Raw genomic sequence first — 22,560 nt, forward strand, 5'->3', positions numbered from 1 at the left:
AAATTTATAGCCTAAATATGACCAAATTTATATATATATTTCATATTTTTGTATGTACTCACATCATCTTTTATAGACACACTTATACAGGAAATTTTTCCCTGCTCAGTATCTTTTTTTTTTTTTTTCCCACAAAAAGACATCTTATCCAACATACTTTTAAAAAGGTCTTGTAGAAATCCTTTCAAGTTCATTGACACAACTTCAGTTCATTCTTTTTGATGGTTTCTTAATATTCCATGCTATGGATAGACAATATTGTATTCAAACACTCCCTATTGATGAGAAGATTCTTTGTGAAATATAGTTTTTACTTCTATAGAAAAGATTACCAGAGCTGTATTTGCTGGGTCAAATGGAATACGAGTTTTTAATCTTCAGTCATACAAACTGTTTCTGAAAAGTTGTGATATTACGCTAGGCATGTGCAGGTACCCTGTTCTTCACATATCTACCTTCAGTAAATATAGTTGTTTCTTTTTATTAAAAGAAAGTTGCCAGATTGATAACTGTAAAGAAATATCCACTGTTTCTTTAATTTTTCTTTGCTTGCAATTTTTGTATTTGAGCATCTTTTCACGGGCCGTTTGCTGGCCATTTGGATTGGTTCCTATGTAAATTGCCTCTTCTCATCCTTTGCCCATTGTCTTACTTATATTGTTTTTTCTTTTTGTAAATGTGTAAATAACACTGTACGAGGGTACATTCCATAAGCTTTTCCGAGACCCTTCATATAAAGAGCGACTGTCTGTTCTGTTCACTGCAAGTATTTTCCCAAGTAGTTTTATGTTTTGTGTTTTGACTTGGTTTATGACATGTCTCATCATGTATACTTTTAATCATTTAAAAAAAAATAAATTCAAGTAGTTTTATATCTATTTTGCCTCGAGAATGTCCATGCACTCCTAGATTTTCTTCCACTTTTTACATTTAAGTCTTTAATCCATTTGGAATTTATTCCTACCATGATGTAAGAAGGGGTCCAGTTTTATATTCTTCCAGATGGATAGCCAGCTATGCCTGTACCATTTGCTAAACAATCCATCCTTTACCACTGAATTAAAACACCATCATGGCCATTTATCACATTCTTACATACTATGTGGTCTTTTACCTTATTCCCTCTTATTTTCCACTGATCAATTTGTGTATTCTGAGGCCATACCACAGCAATCTAATTACAGTAGCTCTATCGTACTCCTTTGCTATACCAGTGATTCAAAATTCAAAAAAAGTTTGAAAATGTTCTCACTGATTCTCTGTGATTTGTACTTTTACATGATCTTTCAAATACATTTATTCAATCCCTTTGTATGTTATTGAAGTTCTAATGGGAAGTTTATTGTATTTATGTATGTGTTTTGGAAGCTTGGATATTTTTGTATATATTATCATGATATGAATAACTTCATCCAATTTTTTAGATCTTGTTCTGTAGTTTGTCTTTGGCCACCTGTAGCCTCAGTGCCTGGGAGATGCAGAAAGACAGGGACAGTCAGCGGCAGAAGGGCAGGCAGAGTGACAGCTTCCACCGTCCTCTAGTATCTCCTCCTGCCCTTCCTTCCATGGCCCCTGCTCACCCCTCAGAGCTTGACATTAGCCTCTTTGTCTCATATTATTATTTCCTCATCCTTCTGTTTCTGCATCCTAGAAAATGTTATTTCCTAGAGTCTCTAGCCCTCTGACTTCCTGCTAGGTTCATTCAATGGGAGGCACCAAAGGAAGGTTTGAGGATGGGGAGGGGAAGAGGGATGGTATTCATATTTTTTTCCTCTGCTCCCCTCTGCATCTCTAGCAGAAATACATTACAGGGTGGTTCCAACTCCCACTAGTCAGCCTCCGCCATGGTTTTAGGTCACGCTGGGCAGCCCTGGCTCTCTAATCCTGCCAGCGGCACATCTTGCCTAAGCTCTCGAACCCTAGAGTGGAGGGGAGACCTGCTGCTTGCTAGGTCCAGGGCTGCCTCACTGTTCTCTGTTAAGTTTCCAGTTCTACTGTCCCCTTAGTAACTAATTCTCTGCACTAAATTCTCTCTGTTTGAAGCATCTAGAGACATTTGCATTTTCTCGTCTGAATCATGATGAATTCGTGAGGGAAGAAATCCCCTGAGAGGGAGTGAATGTCGTAGCAATGAGGGGGACACATTTTCATGTTGCAGGGGAGAAGGGATACCTTATAGAGTACTGTGCTAACTCAATTTGTGGCATGATGAGGTCATGTCGAATAGGGCTTTAATGATTATATATAGCTTTTGATAAATGAGATGTGAATTAATACTAAGTCAGTGTAAAGCCACTGAACCTCAGTTTCTTTATTCCTATAAGGGCAATAATAATATCTACTCATGCTGTGCTATGAATTCAAAACATGATCAAATATGTAAAAAAATCTAAATGTAAGGCTATAAAATATGTGTTAAAAGTCAACTGCCTGGAGTCATTAAATGAATGCAATGAAGCTCATAATGATAATAATAATAGGCATACAGTTTGGAAAGCAAGAAGTAAAATTGTCATTATTTAAAGTCTGCATAGAACATCCTGTTATCTGCAAAAAAGAAGTTACTAGAAATAGTAAATCACCTTAGCAAGGTTGTAGGACAAAAGGCCAGCATACAAAAATAAATTGAAATTATACATTCACACAGTTAACAACTGGAAATAGAAATTAAAACAGTAGTATAATTTATAATAACAAAAATATGAGATACTTTGGGATAAATATAACAAAATATGTGCAAGAATAACATACTGAAAACTATAAAACATTACTGAAAAAATCTTAAAAGGTATAAATGAATGAAGAGATAGTCTATGGTCATCAATCAGAAGATTCAGTGCTATTAATATATAATTGATCTATAGATGCTACATAATACCAGTCAAATCTCAGTATGATCTTAAATTTTCAATAACTGGGCTGTGTGAGCTTGGGTAAATCACTTAACCCCTCTGGACGTTGGCTTACTTATCTAACAAGGACCTGGACTCTCTGCTTTTTTAGTTCTGTTTCAGTTCTAAAATTATATTCTAAATCTCATTTCTCTTTCAAAAAATAAAAACAACAAAAAACCAAAATACGAAACGTAGAAAACAGAAAACTTTCTCTCTCTGACCTCTCTCCCGACCTTCCCTTTAGAAAAGTAGGACATCTATTACAAATTCAGGTGAAAAATATTATTTAAACTTTCTGGTGAGATTGAATAGGGGCACTTTCTAAGGGCTATTTCAAAGAAAAGAGAAGATAAACAGGTAAACCACAGCAGAAGATGGGGCTGAAAGAGAGAAAACAACTATTTGATTAGATATTTAGACTGAAGTGTAGGAATGAGCTAAGAGGTCAAAGAAGATGAATTACAATTAGATTTTTTTTTTTTTCCTCTTTGGGCTTCTGAGGTTTGTTCTGAAGTGTATGTGATTCAGAGTCTTGTGAAGATTTAGAAACAAAAAAAATGTGATGGACACAGAGAGGAGCAGGGGCTCAGGAGTGGGGGGAAGCCTCTCAGAACAGAATTATCTGACAAGTCTAACACAGACTCAGGAAATTTATAGTTTTGGGGGGCCTCACAGATATAAAACAAGAATAAAGAAGTACCTGATGATAGACCCAATGGTGAATTAATTTGCATTTTAGCTGTAATATAATATTTCACAACTTAGCTCACCAGAAAAATGACTGCAGTTTTGTTCCCTATAAATGCAATTGAATTTATATTTTATTGTAGCATTAAATCTCTTGTAAAAGGGTATTTGATCTTTCTTTTTCATAAGAAGTTTTCTAAATGTGGTCTTCAAAGTGGGAAAATTTTAAATTTTTAAACTTGTAATTAGAGGAAAACGTGCTAAAAATAACTCCTACCCCTGATGCTTTGGGCATTCTCAACCACATTCATTGTGTATCTTTTAGAGGGCGAACTTTTGATGAGCACCTACTATCTTCCAGGTAGTGGAGGGGGTGCTAGAGATACCAAGACTCATAAGTTACAGACCCCACCTTCAAAAGACCTACTGTGCCTCCTCTTAGGAATTGCTTTGAGTGCTATTTGGAAGATGTCAGGGAAGCAGGACCAGAAAAAATAAAGAATATAGGAGAGAAGGCACTAGAAGCTCAGTGTGCCAAGTCTCCTTAAGGGGCCGCATTTACCTCTCCATTGCCCCACAGACCCTGACGTGTAATGCTGGAGATGAGGGAGGCCAATGAGAAAAAGCAATCACAGTACTTTTCACAATTATAAGATGGGTTTTCCAGCCCTTTCCCAAGCTTTCTTATCTGCTCAGTTACCCAAGAGGAAAGGGCCCTGCATCCCTGCCTCCTCTCCCTCCCAGTTAACTCAGATCACCTTTGGTGAGTAGCTCATTTTCCCAAAGCAGATTCAATCTGTGAGTTTTGCTGGTGATGAGGACAGAAATGCCTCTATTCCTATAACTATGAATGGGGTATTCTCGCTGGGGGAGAAGACAGCCCAGCATGCTGATGTCAGGGGCTTCTGCTACAGGAGATTAATGCAGGAGCCAGAGGCTCTGAGGACCCCTGAGCATTCAGAACAGAGAGCTCAGGTTTCTAGGTCTGGGATGACTGTACCAACACACTTCTTGCCACGACTTCTTCCTAATTCCTAACTGCTTAAGGGCAGATACCTAGGAATGTTATTCAGTGTGACTCTTCCTTGACAGTGGGAAAGGAACTGTGACATTTCTACTTCTAGCCCTTTTCTTTTTTAGGAATTTTTCCCCTTGATGCTCACATTTTCTCAGCCGGAGTCCTTGTTCTATCCTTAGCATGCTGATGGCTTTGGCAAAGTCCCTTTCCTTCACTGGGCCTTTGAGAATAGCCTGGGAAACATGCTCATTCTATTTCTCTGAAATCAGCATTACAAGGGGTTGAAGGTTGGGAGAGTTGGCTGGGCAAGGATATAGTTACAGAGTGAGCTAGTTACAGTGTTTTATCATCCAGAGTCCCAGAAGGAACAGATGACATGATTTTTAATTGAATAGATTTTTAAAGAAAGATCTATTTACCAAGGTGTGAGCATGGCTAAGAAGATAATAGATGGCAAAGCACCCAGATACTATTGACAGTGGGAGGGCATGACTAAATTTGGTGACAGTTGTAGACAGTTGTGTTAGAGTAGTGAGAGAAATCAAGAGGTAGCGTGTGGATAAATCCATTTCCCCATCTTCATCTATCTGCTCATCTCTCGCAGGCTCCTCTCATCTTCTTGTTTTTTGTTGCTGTGTTCTGTTGTCAAACAAAATCTAGAGGCTAAGGGAGCCCAGGGATGTAATGCCTGGAGCTCAGCCTCTCTGGGTGCAGAGCAGAGCAAAGAAGGTCCAAGCGTGCATCTGGGAGGCAACCGAAGCATCACCAGCACAGTCAGATGGCCGCTGGAAGAAAGCGACCACAATGTGTTATTGCTCAAACACAATAGATGTCTATTCCTTCCTCAGGCAATAGTCCAGGATGGGTCTTCCTGGTGGGCAGGTGCCTCTGCTCCACTAAGTGACTGAGGGACTCAAGACCTCGCCAGCTGATTTCACCTTCTTTTAGGGCATCTCACCATCAGAAGAAAAAGAGCATGGGGGATCACCTGTGGGAGGTTTCTGAAGGGCCATGCCTGGAATTGGCAAGTGTCATCAGGTCTTTGGAGACAATTTTGTTACATGTGAACACCACACTATAAAGGATGCCATGCAATGGACAGTGTTTTGTGCTCCCCATAAGGGAGGGCAGAATTCTGTGAACAGCCAGTATTCCAAGTTCTCTAGAGGACCAGTATTCTACACTGCTGGACCAGGAGCTCTGCAAGTGAGATAATGTTACGTTCAGATCACTGAACCTTACCTCACTCCAATGTGGCAAGGGAAAAACTAAACTGACTCTTCAGCCCTTGGTATACAGGAGCAGCATTCACAGAGTGATGACTATTTCCCTCTCCACTCCAAAGTGGCACACACACCTGTGTCTTTCTCACCACTACCTCTGTCAGGACTCCTTTCTCCCTTCATCCTCACCCTTGTCCTATGGGTTACTTCTACATTGAGCTTCACAAGTGAACTTCATTCCCAATCTATCCCAGTCCCAGGGAACCCAGCTGCCATAATCCTGTGCCCCACAGATAAGTCTCAAGTCTGGGGACTGGAAACTGGTTGTAATTGCCTCCCAATGCAGAGGAGGAAAAAGAACTGTGGATATAAAGGTGTGTGCACAAAGGCTCATGCTATGTCATCTGTCGGATAATCAGTCTCATGAAATATCCAACCTTCAGAGATAGACCAGCAAGAATTGATCTGATGGTGCATTAACCCTTGAAATCAGGATCGATGGTTTTGATACATGTTTTTGTTGTTGTTGTTCAATAACCCATTTGTATGAATGTCCATTTATTTTCAGAAAATTAATTTGGGCTCACTCAAAAGGTGTGAGCATGAAGAACAGCGAAAAGCCACCTTGTTCTTGTTTATGATCTTGGTTGTGTTTCTCCTGGTGTTCTGTACCCTGAGGCTCAGACCAGGCTGCACTGCCTGAAGCTGGGTTTCAGTGCATGATTTTCTCTATACTTCAGCCATAATGATTTGAACTGGAGCAGACCCCTGTCATTGACAAGAAATGCTCTACAATATTCTAAATTCCCCAAATTTGCATAGTGTAGCATGTAATTCAACCTTAGATGAAGTAAATATAACTGGAAAATGTAGTTGAACCCTATAGGCCCTAACTTGTTTTATAAATATAGAACGAAAGAAATTTCTAAAGCTATTTTCTGGCTGAGAATCACCCTTTTCCATTCATTGACACTGCAAGCATTGGCAGTTGGCTCTCTTTTCAGGGTCATTTTCTGCAAAGAAGGAAATTCTTCATATTTTCACCACTGTTTGTGCTTAAGCAATGGAGTTCTGTGCAGTCCCATCAAGAGGTTAGCTCAGCAATTCTTGCCTGGAATCAGTCTCCCAGCCCTGAGCAAAATTATGTATCATTCCTAGGATCCAGCTCTCTGGGCATCTGCACAGGAAGTGTGGGTTGCCCAGAAGGCACTGCCTCTGTCTTTCGCCCTGCTCACTCTGTGTCAGTGTCAATGTTTTCTGAAAAGCCTTTCTTAGCCACCAGTGTAAGCCACATGCCTTGTGTGGATTTGCACAAGGTCCTGTGCTTTTCTATATCATGCGCTTTACCACAATGTGCATGTCTATTTAACCATTGGAGTCCTGCAAAAGACTTTCGGCTCCTTCCAGCTACTGGATTTCTTGAAGAATTTCCTTGAGAATTGTATGGAGATATGTTATTAACTTTCCTATATCAAGTAGCAGGTGTCAGAGCTGGAGTTTGCCCCTAGACTGACTCCAAAGCCCAAGACTGCCTAAAGCATCTTGTAACTAAAGGGGAAATAGGTTTCACGACCCTCTGAGGATGGGCCTGAGCCTCCACTTAAACACCCTGGTTGTAGAAAGTCACTTCTATAGGGGGCTGTGTTAAATTCAGCCCCAAGAAATGGTTGAGATCTCAAGCTATAAACAGGAAAAAGGCACTGCATCTGCCATGGAGTGGCTGGACCTAACAAGAATTCTATATCATATTTAGGCAAAATAATTTCAACGTGATTTATCCTATCTTCTGTCTCTAGCATCTGCCATCACCTTTGACTGCTCAGCTATGTGTCTGGATTCCACTCCACAATGAATGCTTCTTCCTCTTTCAGAATTGTATGTTGGCAAATGTTTAGCAACCACTAAGAGCCAGGGGAAGGGAAGCAGGAGCCCTGATGTGCTGTGTTTGCCAATTCCAAGCTAAGACATTTGTCCAGGCATTTCAAGGACAAGACTAAGAGGGTGGAAGGTGGATCAAAATTATGTGAGGAGGGAAACATCAAGATTACAGAAAGAAGTATAAATGACAAGTCACCTATGAGTGTCTGGAATATGAGATGGAATTGGGGTGACTTGAGGAGGCATGAATGGTGGGGTAGGTGTGCTGCGGCCAGAGCAAAGAAGGGGTCCGCAGCTGGACACTGCACCTCTATCCTGTGGCCTAAGTTCTCATTGACTTCTGTTAGTGGCTGCCTAGCCCCGTTAGCTCATGTGCATGGGAAGCCACTGCTGGGAAGGGTGGTGCAACCAACAAATCATGGGAGCGGCTTGTTTACTTTTATTAAAAACAAACAAACAAAGGCAAATAATAATCAGAACAAAAACAGCTCTGCAAATTTTTCACTGGGGAGGAAAAAAAATCCCAAAGATAGTTTCCTAAGACTCTTTATGTAAGTTGTTCTTTTTTCAAGGAAAAAAAAAAACAAAACATTAAAGCTTCACAGAGACTAAATACCAGCAAACTGCCAGGAGAAATGCATGTAGCAATTTTGAAGAAAGTACTGTAAGGAAATTCGTAAATGTGAAGCAACTAATTATTTTTTCCCTCTAGGCAAACAGTTTATAATAGGACAGAGAAAAAAATGGCCAAATGTTATGTGGAAATGTCTATAAATAACTAAGGAGTTTACAGACTGTGACTTTAGGCATGCATTACCCCCTGTGGTGTGTTCCTATGTGACAAGCACAGTGTAAGTCAGACATGAGCAGGTGGGTGCTAGGAACAACCTGAGAATTGCCATGGGATTTTGTAGCCCAAAATGTTTATGTTTGTGAAAGTTTGCTAGGGATTTTTGTTTACCAAGACCCTCCATTTAAATACCCCAGGAGGAACTTTTCAGCGGTACTATTATTAGCAAAATCAGTAGCACACTGTTTCTCTACCCTGACTGCACATTTTGAATCATCTGAGGGACTATGCAGAAAATACCAATATCTGGACTCCTTCCTTAGGATTTCTCATTAAATTGGGCAGACCTAAAAGGTCTGGGATGGAGCCTGAGCAGGGATAGTTTATAAAAGTCTATAGGAATGGAAATACTGAAGAGCAGAGTACCATAGAGTAAGTTTGTCTGGAATAACTTCTGATCAAATTTCTTCCTTCTCCGTCATTGAAGGGATTTTAAAATCAGGGCTAGTCTAACACCAGCTGAAGCAAGAGAATGTTTATATTGTGGCCACTTGGGGGACCCCCACATCACAATTCTCTGCTGACTCCCTCATAGTGCAATAATTCTCCTGCCTGCATGCTCTGCATTCTCCACCTTCAAAACCACAGGTGAGAGAAGACATGGCAATTTGGGTTTCATTTTGCATGTCACCTCTAAGAGAGGGTAGTGATTGCCTGAGTGCTATGTTGCAAAAGAGTTGGAGTCTGTATCTGACCACAGCAGTAAAAGCTCCTGATCAATTAGTGATGTCTGTCATGGTGCTACAAATGAGAAAGGTTTTGTCATCTTTGAATAACACAGTAAAAGCAGAGTATTGTCTCCAAATTACCCTTATTTATATGTACACATATATTGCAGAGAGTTCTGTATCCCATCAGCATGTTAGAATGTATCAGGTTTACTTATGTAATCAATCAATATCTTAGACGGTCTTTTAAGCCTGGTCATAGGAAATAAGCACGTATTAAATACCTATAGGTTATTTTGCTTTTTTGTTTTATTTTCTCTGCCTTTAATAAAACACTATGGGCACAGATAACACTGTAAGAGACTTATAGTCTCACTAGAAAGAGAAGGGTATATACAAGCAACAATTAATGAGCACAGTATTATTCATTGTGACAGAATTATGCTGTATTATAAAAAAGATAATGAGGAGAGCAAATTGATAATTATGTGGTCTGAAGAACAAACACTAATTCTACAGTTTATTAGATGCTGCTTTGACCAAAAGGGCATTGGAGGCAAACAGGTACGTCCACGAACTGAACAGAGCTGGATTCTCTCACAAACAATCACAACACAGCACAACACAACACAACAAAAACGCCCATCAACATTCCACCTTCTTAACACTGTATAAAAAACAAGGTACCAGGCATCTGACAGACCTGGTTCCAGATCTCAGCTCTGCCATTTACCTGACTGTGTGGGCTTCAGGGAGTCTCTGATGTCTGCAGATCCCTGCTCCCACCTACAAGGTAGAGATACCAAAGCCTTCCTTGCAGAACTATTTTAAGATTTAAGAAAATTTGTCAACAATCTGGTATTTAATAAGATCTCATTAAATGGCAAAATACTACATTATTTCCTCCATTCTAAAACCACATTGATTTTAGGATGCACCCTTGTGTGGAATATACTAAAAAGCATATGTACTTCACAGGGCCTGGTTTTCCAAAGCCTTGCAGTTTCACATATTGACCTTGTGGAGGACTGGAAATTCCCCTCAGGCTATAAGTCTCTGTTGCAAGATAAGGATTGTGGCAAAGCAGGTTGCTGGCTCAAAAGACAGACAAGTTACTGATTATTATGTAAAGATACTGAGAAATTGCTGTTAAGAAGGAATGTTTGCTAAGATCAAACTGTTGTTGATAGGACCACTTAATTTCCTTACTGGAATGTCATCTGGCTTGTTTCACTGAAAGTTACCAACCTATACTGTTAAACTATAACCCCACCTATGTCTCTTCCTGTAACTTCCTGGTCTGGAAAATAAATGCAGGAAGAGAACCCCAATTTGGCATTAATTTCCTGAGGAAGGGTTGGCTCTCGCTTGAGCATTCCAAAGGGAGATTAACCACTTCAGGGCCTCTCACTGCTCAGAAGAGATGGGCTTTGAGTAATCCTTTGCGTCTCTGTCACCCAGGGGAAGTGGGGCGACAAATCCATGGGGGGTGAAGCAATACAAAGCAACACCCTTGAATTAATAGAAAGTTTTCAGGAGAAAAAAATCTTTGTGTGATAATGCACATCTTATTGTAATGTGAGTCTGAGTTTCAGAAATTGTCAGTTGAACAGGCTGTGCATGGCAGACTAGCTGCAGCAGTGTGCATCAGTTTCAGCATGAATGACCAGAGCAAGCACAGAACAGGAGCAAATGTTTCTCCAGAGCTTACCATGTGCTGGGTACTGCTGCTGAACACTTCATCATCACAGGAACCCAAGGAGGTTGGTCTTATTAGCATCCACGTTTTACAGACGAGGCAATGGAAGCACTGATAGTATAGTAAATTGGTTATGACCTTATAGCTGCAATGTGAATTCAGAGCCTGAATTTTACCTGGCAGCCTGGCTCCAAAGGCCACGTCTCCAGCACCTCACTGCACTTCCCAGGGTATCTGCTGCAAGGTGGCCAGACCATGTTGACTTGGAGGGGACCAGAAAGCAGAATTGAAAAGGAAGCTGATTCCCAACTGAGCGAGATGGGCCTGTAGGCCAAGGGGAGGACCTAGAAGTCAGCTGGCCGGTGAGGTTGAAGCCCAGGAATCAGGAGAAGGGGGAAGAGCAAGGCCTGGGACATGCGAGGACAGGCGAGTCTTTACAGAAGTAATCAAGTTAAAGTAAGGTCATTAGGGTAGTCCCTAATCCAATACGACTGGTGTCCTTATAAAAATGAGAAATTTGGACACAGACATACCCACCCAGGGAGACTGCCAAGGAGAGAGAATTGGAGAAGACTCGTCCACACAGCCCTCAAAAGGAACCAGACCTGCTGACACCTTAATTTCAGACATCTGGCCTCCAGAACTGTGAAAGAATAAGCTTGTGCTGGTTAAGCTGCCCAGTTTGGGGCATTTTGTTACTTACATCAGCCCTAGCAAAACAATACAGGGTATGTTATGGACACCTGGTTATCAACAGGCTGCTTATGTCATTCAGCATATTTGAAAGAAGGATGTGTCTTCCTGATTCTATGTATTTCGTATATGACAATTTGTAAAAAAAAAAAAGAACAACCCCACACATTTTGAAATATATTGGCTTATTCTTGCATCTTTATGTAGAAATTTATAAAAAATGACACTCTTCCCTCTACCTTTTCTCATTCATGTATGTGTACTCTTACACCCAACACTAGGGATGTCACTGTGGATGCTTACATCAACAAAGGGACATCGTGTAAATTCATTCATTCTTTATTCACTCATTCAACAAATATACATGCCATTTGTTCTCTGTGAAATATACTGTTGTGGAGACTAAGAAGAGTAATAAAGTCATCAGGGTGATGTGTTATGGAAGCCAGAACACGTAGACAAGGGGTCAATATAGTTTGGTCAAGGTAGTAACATAGTCAGATAACAAGAGGCTATGGGAACATCAGGAAGGTACAACCAACCCAGCCATGGCTGTAAGCAGGCAGAGAAATTAGGGAGAGCTTCTCAGAAGAGCTGGTGCCTAAGAGGAGTATTAAGGTATGCACCTCAAAATTTAATGTGCCAGCCATTCACCCACTGCCTTTCCTGCTTGCTTTCTTTCCTCTTAGCAAACTGGTGGTTCTTACACCTGAGCATGCATCAGCATCACCTGGAGGACTTGTGAAAGCACAGCCTCCTAGACCCCACCTCAGCATTTCTGATCTGGCATGTCTGGAGGAGGCCCAAGAATTCACATTTCTAACAAGTTCACAAGTGCTGCAGATGCTACAGGTTCAGGAACCACCCTCAAGATCTATTCAGTGAATGTTTAGGAGCATCCATCTGAAAGCATGGATTCGTCCCTACTAGATCTCCTGGATGCAGCATGAATAAAACAGTCCCTCCTTCATGAAAATAGTGGGTATCAAATCAATCAACCTTTTATAATGCAATTGCATTCTTGAATCTCTATTTCTTCATGGAAAAATAAAATATGCAGTGCATAGTGAGGGCTGTTTCTCCAGCAGTATGGTCCATGCTCACAGAGGAAGGGGTTTTCTGAAATGATGAATATTCCATGTCTATTCTCTTTCCCTCTGTTTTAACATTTGAACAGTGGCATCTGGTAAAATGGGGTCTGGTCTGCAACAGTGAGAATTTGTAGATGTGGAAGTTTGGATTGACAGAGCTTGCTAACATAAACAAACTGGAAATTTCCTTCCCTACCCCTCCTTGTCCTTTCTTGGAGGGCAATATTTGGAATCAGTGGCATGGGGCTGCCTCTTTGTATCCATGAAGGAGCAAAGAATGATCTGATCTGTTTTGTTGGAAGCTGTCAGGATTGGTTAATCTCATGTTTATTCTCTGTGATGCATGTTGAAAGGACATGAGAACCAACCGGGCACAGCAGTGAACTCTATTACGAAGAAACCAAACCAACGAAGGAACAAAAGCAACTGTCTCACAGGAGGACTATGGTTTTCTGTATCCCATGAGTTGGGCTGGCAAACGTTTGTATTAGTGCTGACTGTATCTTGAAATGATTTGGGGGCTAGCTGTGCCAGAATGCATACACTTGACCAAGAGGAAATTCAATAACCACAGAACAAAAGTTTCTCTTCTCCTTATTTCAAAAGCCAAGAGCTTGGCTTTAGAAGGAAAAGGGATTCCTGTGAAATGCTTCCCTTCAAGCACTGTTTGCCAATTCCACCTAAGATGCCCCTTTCCCCCGATGTGAGCCTGCCTATTGTTTGTCTTTAAAATCAGCCTGATTTTTAAGGGAACAGCAAGAAAGATATAAACAGCTCAAAATCTAGGTGACTATTCATTTCTCTAGTGGTCAGATGATCAGTTTATAAATCTGTAAGAATATATTGACAGTCTCTTGTAGGTAGTTAAAATGTTTAGTGCTGTGGGAATAAAGAAAAACAAGAATTTTCTCCAACTCCTATACCCTGATACAGTTGAGAGATATTTTATTGTGAAAAGAACAAAGCCTTGTTTTCTGCATGACCAGTTTAAATTAACGTGGTGATTGATTTTTTTAAATGAAATTTTTATTGAACATTCAAGCAAACAGATTTACTTAGAAGTACATCTACAAGGATGTATCTGAATTATACTGTTAATATTTTCACTCTGTTGCTGTGGTTGTTACTTATTTTTCCATTTTAGATTTGATTCTCTCTATTCTGAACATATTTATGGAGCATTTTCTAGGTGTTTGATACATAGACGCTCTGAAGATGAACGTCTGGGTCCTTGATTTTAAGATGAGCACAGATATGTTTTCCATCTTAATGATCTAATTTCCATTACTGTGTACCACAAACTGTTTCATACACAGTGTTCTTTAGAACATCTCTCCAACATATTAAACACCTCATTGGTATGAGCCCATTCATCCTTCCTATTCATAAGCAAGGGAGGGGTACTCACCCAGGACCCTTGCCCATTCATCCTTAATGGCTGCTTCTGCTGTCTCTAGGAATCTCTGGTTGGAAGCTACATGCACTGGATTTAAGGATTCATTTAGATTGCTCTTATGCTATTCACATAGGAATTCAGAGTCTGGAATTTCTGAGAAATAGTTAAAGAAAAAAATGATAAATTTGACCCTATAGAAAAGTTTCCTCACGTGTGTAAACATAAGCAAAGTCAAAGAGACAGATGACATAATGATACAAAATGTTTTCAACTTGTATTCTTGTATTGAATATAAAAAGATAGCTCCCAAACACATAAAGAACTGTTAGGGGGAGGGAGGGAGAGGGGGGGGGGGAGAGATCAAAAACCTTATAGAAAAAATGTGGGAAAAGCATTGACAATTTACAGCAAAAGATATGCAAATGTCTTAAGTATATAAAAAAGTACTCAGCTTCACTCATATATGTACACATGAATTATAACTATGCTAAAATACCCTCTTTTACCTATCAGATAGCAAATAGTGAAAGACTAAACAAATATTCTGTTTAGGATTTGCTGTAGAAATAATCATTCTCCTATGCTACTACTATGAACACACGGTAAAGTCATCCTAACAAGGAGGATTTGGCAGGATCTAACAAAACTACAAATGTGTTGATCCTTTGGCCCCCCAGTGCCACTTTTAGGAATTTACCTTAAAAACATACCTCCAAAAATATGAAACATCATGTGTACAAAGTTATTAACTGTAATATTTTGTCTAATAACCAAATACTACAAAGAACAAAAATGCCCATTTACTGGAGACTAATTAAATAAACTATGATACATTAGCACTGTTTAAAAAAAAAGGAATCAAGGATATCTCTATTAACTGATATGTAGTGACTTTGGGGATACACTCTAAAATTAAAAAAGCAAGATAAAAACATACACATACATTCATACATACACACATGCAGATTTTGTGTAAGAAAAGGGAATGTTTTTTTCCAAAAATAAACACAAAAAGATAAAACAGAAAGTACCAAAATGATTCCCTGACATAGGCGAGTGGGGGTGGGGTGGAGGAGACGTGAATAGGGTCAAGTAGGCTTTGCTCATCATACACTTTTAGTTTTGACTTTTGAACCATATTAGTGTTAAATTATTTTTTAAGTTAAATAAAAAAAAACAAATAAGGAAATACCTAATATTAAAAACGAATAAAACATTTAATTTAACCATATCAAATTGATAACATTAGTACACAATGAAAAATTAATATGTGTTAATTTTGAGCAGAGTATGCCAACTTTCCACCCCTACTGGGATATATTCAAAGGAAAATAATTGCTGACCCACAGAGAACTTTATTCAGTTCAGTAGATTTATTTTTAGTAGTGGTCATGATGTAGTAATTCTTAAATTTTGTGTACTGTAGGATAGGATAGAATAGATAGGTAGACAGGTAGGTAGGTAGCTAGGTAGATAGAGAGGCAGACAGATAGGTAGATGAATGTTGCTGTATGCCCATGTTCTGCTGGTGGAAGAAAGGAGATTCTAATTCAGAACAAAATATGGAATTGGAACTATCAGTAGGATGTCACTTAAAAGGGCCTGGAAGAGACTCCACTAGCAATGAGCACACCTAGTGTTTAAATCTTGGTTGAAATAACACATAGAAAGACACAATAATCACAACAATTCCTTGAACTTGCTAAGACAAGTGAACAGATATGATGTGGGGGTGGGGGGAGCAGGAGGGGGAAAAGAGAAATGGGTAAAGGGTCACAAAAATCAACTACAATGTATATTGAGAAGTTAAAATAAAAAAAGAAAAAAAAAAGAAATAACACATAAAAAGAATCAAGGTGCCTTGAAGAAAATACTGAATCCAGGTCTATGGCAGGGAAAATATCTTGTATCTTGGGAACATAATGGATCCTAAAAGTAATAGAATGCTCAAAATATGATGGATATGGATGAATGCAAAAAAAAAAAAAAAAAAAAAAAAATCATGAGATTCACCAAATTTAGAAAATTCAAGAACTAATAAGGATAATGATATTAATGAAGTATAAAAACAAAAACAAAAAAACCCAAAAATATGTGTCTATAGAGACAGTAAAAGAAAATAAGGTGGAGGGTTATTCTTTTCCCCTTTAGCTAGAATACTAACTAATTAATACAGAAGGAATGATAGAGTTATATAAGCACCATTTTAAACCTCCACTATAATCATTGACTAGAACAAGCATTATTAACCAATACTAAATGATTGGGTGAAAGGTTGTTGGGCCAAATAATTTTTAAGAGGTTCAAATATTACCCCAAAACTTATTTATTGGTCACAAAGGAAAAACGGTACTTCTGCAATGGAAATATCTAGAGAAAACTAACTTACCTCAGTGGACAAAGTTCACATCACCAATAATGGGTCCAACTGAAGTTATACTGTTACCAACAGACCAGGCTCGGCTTGCCCTCTCACATTAAACAAATGACCTGAAAGTCCAAAAGTTGATGCAAGGATTGGAAGGTTTATTCAGATTACCGGTACTCACCTAAACGTCTAACCAAGCAAACAAACAAAGAGAAAAGAGGAGCAGTGGGGTCCAGTTTAGCCTAGTCCCAATCAGTGGGGCCAAACTATTCCATTAACAGTAATTGATAAAAGCAGTTCTCCCCACAGTTTTCAGCATAAAGAAGAAAAGTATTGACTAGATTTAAATCAGAAAAACAAAGCATAGCCAGGAGCCCTCCAGGGTGCACCTATACAGGAGTGGATACAATCCAATCAAACAGCAGAAGAGGGCTCAGAAAATCAGAGAAAGGTAAAGAGAATAAAGCATTGCCTTTTCAGAATTTAGGCCAGAGACTCCAGGAGAGATTTGCCAGCAGCAGAAACATGGGAGCAAAATAGTCCCAGTGGCCACTTGCCTCTTGCAGCTAGAGTCTTCTCTGGTGCCCAAAGCTTTCCAATTTTTTCCACTGATTAAATTAGGCTCTTGCATTCCAAAGTCATAGAAATGAACAATGTACCCAACAGTAAAGCAAGCAATGCTTTATTAAAAGAGGAGACAGACTTATGCATAAGGGGGATAGCAACAGTAAGGCTAGCCCTCTGAGGGGAGCTGTTCAGGGTCTTTTATAGGGAAAGGAGTTAAGGGGTGGCAGGCCAGCATCACTGGAGGTGGTCCATTCTGTTCTTCCTGGTTGCATCATGGCTACATGCTCAGTAGGTCCAAAATGGAAGTGCTGTTCATCGTTGTCCCCCCAGGAGGGTCATTGTAGCAGTCACCTTGATGCTTTGTGTGCAGGTGTGAATTCCTAAAGGGGTCTTAAGGTTAATCTGTCACTTTTACAATTATAGTAAACAAGCCTTGGGGAGGGGTTTTGCAACTCAGTAAATATCTGTTTCTTATCTCAGTCTATTTTGTCAGGGCAGCCTATGGGGTAATCATTTGCCTTAAGGGGTCTCATGACTGAGGAGTAGAAAAGTAACAAAGTGTCCTCTGGAGGGAAAATGGGGTCAGTTTGGTTCACAGGCCTGGCCTTACTCTGTTTCAGTAGCCTTCTCGTATGTGGCTATGGTAAGTGCACAATCTGCCAACAAAAAAGTTTTACTTGAATCTAATCATGAAACTGTTGTGAGGCTCCCCCACAGAGGAATCCAAGGCCAACGGTGGTTTTATAGCTCTTTTAATAGTTGACAGCTCTTTTTGGTTTTACAGCTCTTTTTGATGTTACAGCGCTTCATTGCTTGCAAGCAAGGAGGGCGTGAGCATTAGGCTCATGTCTCCCCAAATGAGGGAAAAAGCCCACCTTATATAGCCAAAAACGTCCACCCAAGTTCTCATTTAGGTCCTCTTATGCAAATTAGGGATGCAAGTGTGTTAGTCCAGATTGGTTGGCTATGAGACAGAGCTCATTGGTCAGTTCTGGAGCGTAATTTGCCTGGGTGCAGGAAGCAAGCTAGGTCACAGAAGCTAAAGTTCACGATTAAGACAGCCAAGCATAAAATTTCTAAAACAGTTTCTCCAGCAGAAGGGGGCAGGTTTAGCAATCAGAAAATGCTCAGGGTTCCCCACTACAAAACAAATCCTTGATATGAATTGCTTCACAAGAAAACAGGCCTATTCACAAATGTCCATGTCATGAAAGTCACACATTAAAAGAGGCTAAAGTGATTTGGCAAGCAGATGCAAGACAAGGTTCTTGATTGGATTAAAGCACATTGTTGGGACAACTGGTAAAATGTTCATGTAGTTGTCTATTAGGCAATATTATTTATCAATTTTCAATTCCTTTCAGGTGATAATGGTATTTTTGTTATGCAGGAGAATGTCTTTGTCCTCTGCAGTTTCATGCTGAACTATTTAGAGGTAAATTGTGATGTTTACGATTTAATTTTGAAAGGTGCAACAACAATATAAATGAAGACAGGGAGGAAAGGAGGAAAGGAGGAAATGAAAAGGGGGAAGAGGAAAGAAAAGAGAGATTTTGAGCAAGAAAGAAGTTGGGAGTGGAAGGAGAGGATGTGCAGAGAGATTTAAAAAGCAGGAAATGTGGCGATGATTTTCAGGTGTTCACTGCATATTTATTTCAGGTTTTTTGTAGGTTTGAAATTTTTGAAATGAAGAGGCTGAAATAAAACAGGAAGAATATATGACTTTTATGCTGGAAAAAAGAGAAGGAGAACTGGAAGAAAAGGGGCAGGAGGAGGAAGAGGGAGAGGAAAAGGAGGAGGAGAGAGGAGGGGGAGGAGAATGGGGGTCACCAATCTCAGCAGACCCAGTCCCTCAGGACCTTACTCAGGATCTATCTTCATAATTTTTCCATGGCCACGTGCATTTATGTGTACTATTTTCCACTAACATTATCTCTATATGGAACTTCCCATGAGCAGCATATGCCAGGTGAAATGAGAGCCTGAATAGGACAGGTCATAACCAAGTGGCTGCCATGAGTTAAATGCCCGCTTTGGTTTTCACGGCTTCACTTCACACACATTCCATGATGTGGGCTTAAGGCTACAAGTCCCAGCACAGAGTGGCATTTCTTCAGCTAACAGACTTGTTTCCTACTGAGAGAAAATGACCCTGTGACAGGTTCCACTTTTACTCTAAACAGTGTTAATCACCTCAACAGCAAATGAATTAACCATATCTTTTTCTTGTCTACATGCCCATTTATCTTTCTTAAAGAATTACTACAAGGCTACAAAATCTTTGAGGCCAGGGGAAATATTCCTCATTTCTTTAATCCCCAGAATCTATCATAGAGCTGGAGCATGGCAGGTGTTTAACAAATTTGAACTGAAAAATTGGATGAATAAATGCCACCTACATCTAAAAAATTTTGTAAGAATTAAAAATTATTTTTATCGATATCTTCTACATCATTCTGGCAAAATATAATAGAGGAATGAAAACGGATATGGAAAGCATGGATGACCAAAATAAGCCTTGTGCATGCGTCCATTATCTGGGTTAATATTGACAAACCATTGACGATTTTCTTCTTAAAATGAATAATGGCTTTTTTCATATAGAAAAAATGTAATTCATAGAATATTTTGAGTTTAACGTTTTTCATATCTTTTTTGACCTCTTGACATCTGTCTATCTGAAAATCCACAACAAGATACCATCTCATTTAATCAATATTTTATGCTGTCCTGTAATGTGTAGCATATTCCACATACACATTTTTCCTAAGCTAGAAACATTGGAACACCACTGCTCTTGGTGATTCTGGTAGAAAACAGTGGAAAGGACATGGTGTTGTGATACTCAGAGGCAGAAATGAATTCAGTTACCAGCTAGGGCAGCATTGTGCATTTTTGAAGGTCACAACATTTCAAAACCTCACTTTTCTTAATTTGGAATGAAACTATGCCTAACAATAGCTATTTGTGAAGAAGAAAGAAGATATTGCAGCCTTCCACATGGTTTACGGATGAGTCTCAGGGCATGAAAGAACCTTCCCAAACTGCATGTGAAGTGTATGTGTGAGAGAATGTGTATGCAGAAGCCCACATGCACATGCATACATTTCCCTGGAGACGAGTTCATCTCTTTGGACTCTCAAAAAGTCTATGACCATAAGAGGTTAGAAACCACTGTAAAGTGTGCACACTCTAAGGAAGTTGTTATTCAGACTCAGTAAAATCGATACATCCACTCAACTGCTCACAAGGCCCTTCTATTTGCTGTGGTTGCAGTAGTGGGGAAGGAGCATTGGGTCAGGAAGATGGGTACCCATTCTAGCCCCATTTCTCACTGACTGCAAACCATCAGTGAGTTTTTGGCCTCTCTGCATCTCAGTTTCTCTTTTACAAAATGAGAAGAGAGCTACCTATTCCAGGAATGGCTTTGCTGTAAGGATTACAGGCAAGGAAATGAGAAAATATTCCATAAGTGCCTGACACAAGCGACTCCCACTCCTGATTTTACCTCTTTCCTTGCCTCTTAGTTTTTCTCCTCTTCAAGTAAAGTAATCCTCATCCATTCAGTGTTTTCTTACTGATAATAATTTTGCAAACTGCAGCCATCTGTCTTCATAAAGAGATGCATTTTTCCTCTTCCCCCAGTTGCTTGCCATGGAATGGCTGTTAGAGGTCTGGGCTCTTTTTGGGGGAATGATCAAAGAATGTCTTTATAAAGTTTTTTTCGTGTCTTCATTCTAACTATGCAGGATAGAAAATGGTGTTAGCTCATTTGTGAGACACCAACCAGATTTTCCTTGTACTGCCTCAAAATTTAAAGGTCAGCTCTCCTAGAGGTTGTGCGATGTATCGTAAAATGGCCTCTTTTGAGGGTGAGAGAGAAACGATTGGTCAAGACGGCACATTGAATTGTAGGGCAATAGACACGCAAGATTGTTATCCAATCTAGACAATTCATGTATATTTTGATGACTTAGAAAAACAAAGCAATTATTTGTGACAAGCCTAAAAATCTTGACGTATTTAAAATACTCAATAACTTTTTTTGTGTAGTGGGAATTCTAACTGTATGATGTGAGCCTTTTGAAAGTAATAAATAGAAGGCTGGTTTCAGCTCTAATAAAACACAGCATGGATCGAATTGAGGGTAGATATCTTACCTTAACTTGCAGAGGAAAAGTATGCCAGGACAAAATATGGATTAAACTGCTTTCAGGAAAAAAGTTTTAAAGATTGATGCAAATTGGAAAAGGGAATTTTCCTTCCTGGTTTGAACAACTCCCAGTTTAAGGCAAAACCCATTCATTCTAATTTCTGCAGTTGAAATCTTTCTCTGCTTATTTGGTTTCCTTCTCTGAGTTCGACTGTTGCCAGATTTGTTTGGCATAACTTTGCCACGGAGTTAAGGATAGACAGGATGAAGCTCCACACCATCACAACGACCAACTTGTCAAGCATTTGGCACAACCGGTTTTTTCCCTGTGGTGTGCCTATCTCACTTTTGTGGTAAAGCTTCTGCTGCTGAGCCTCCAGGTACTCCTGGGATGGCTTCTACAGAGACAGTCCTATGCCAGGGACATTACCAATGAAAGCCACCATCTGCTCTTCTATATGCTTGCTGAATGTTATTATAACAAAGATTTTCTAAATATGAACTTTAATTATTGCTTTTCCAATCAGGGTTGCACCAAAGAAGGTTCAAAAGGGTACAAGAAAGTCTCCAGATGTTATTCCAGCCAGATCAAATAGAGGATTTTGTAAGAAGACCATAGCTGATTCTTGTGCTAAATGCTCGTTTTTGTTGGCTATAAGACCTGCAGGACACACATGGGTTAGTGTGATTTAAAGATATACTACCAGGCCAGCTAAAATGAAGCATGGTAAGCCCTCTTCAAATGGATATAGATGGAATTGTGTCATTATAAGTCCACTTGTAAGAGGATATCTCAGCTCTAGCCAGTGCTGCATTAATGCACATCCGGCGGACTTGTGGAAAACACCCAGCAGAAGTCTTGCTTTATGGGAACTGAGGATCCTCCCCAGAAAGAATTCATGCAAAAGACAGTGGAGCAGCACAAGCCTGTGACCCAGCAACTTCAATATAGCTGTCAGAGGAAGGTAGGGATTCTCAGAAATACATGTTCATCATTTCTTGGATAATTCTAGATTTACTATGTACTGGCAGATGCACACACACACACACAAATACCCAGAACATTTATGTACAAAAGAGGAAAATAAAGAGGCACAGAGACAGAGGGCTGGACATAAAATAAAATGGAGAGAGATTTCTGAAAAAATAAAAGATATTAATTCAGAAATGCACTCACAATAAAAATACTGTTTTAGGATGTTGTGAACAGAACATGATTTAAAAATGAACTTGTCATAGAATTCCCATGCATTTTCCACTTCCACATCTTTCCAAATTTGATTTACCACAAATCCTCTAGAGGATTAGCATTCAAGGAGGTAGCAGTGCCTTCCATAGACAGGATCAGTGGCAATTTTAGGGTGGTAGCCCACCA

This window comes from Cynocephalus volans, chromosome 1 (assembly GCF_027409185.1).
Source record: "Cynocephalus volans isolate mCynVol1 chromosome 1, mCynVol1.pri, whole genome shotgun sequence".
NCBI classification, from domain to species: domain Eukaryota; kingdom Metazoa; phylum Chordata; class Mammalia; order Dermoptera; family Cynocephalidae; genus Cynocephalus; species Cynocephalus volans.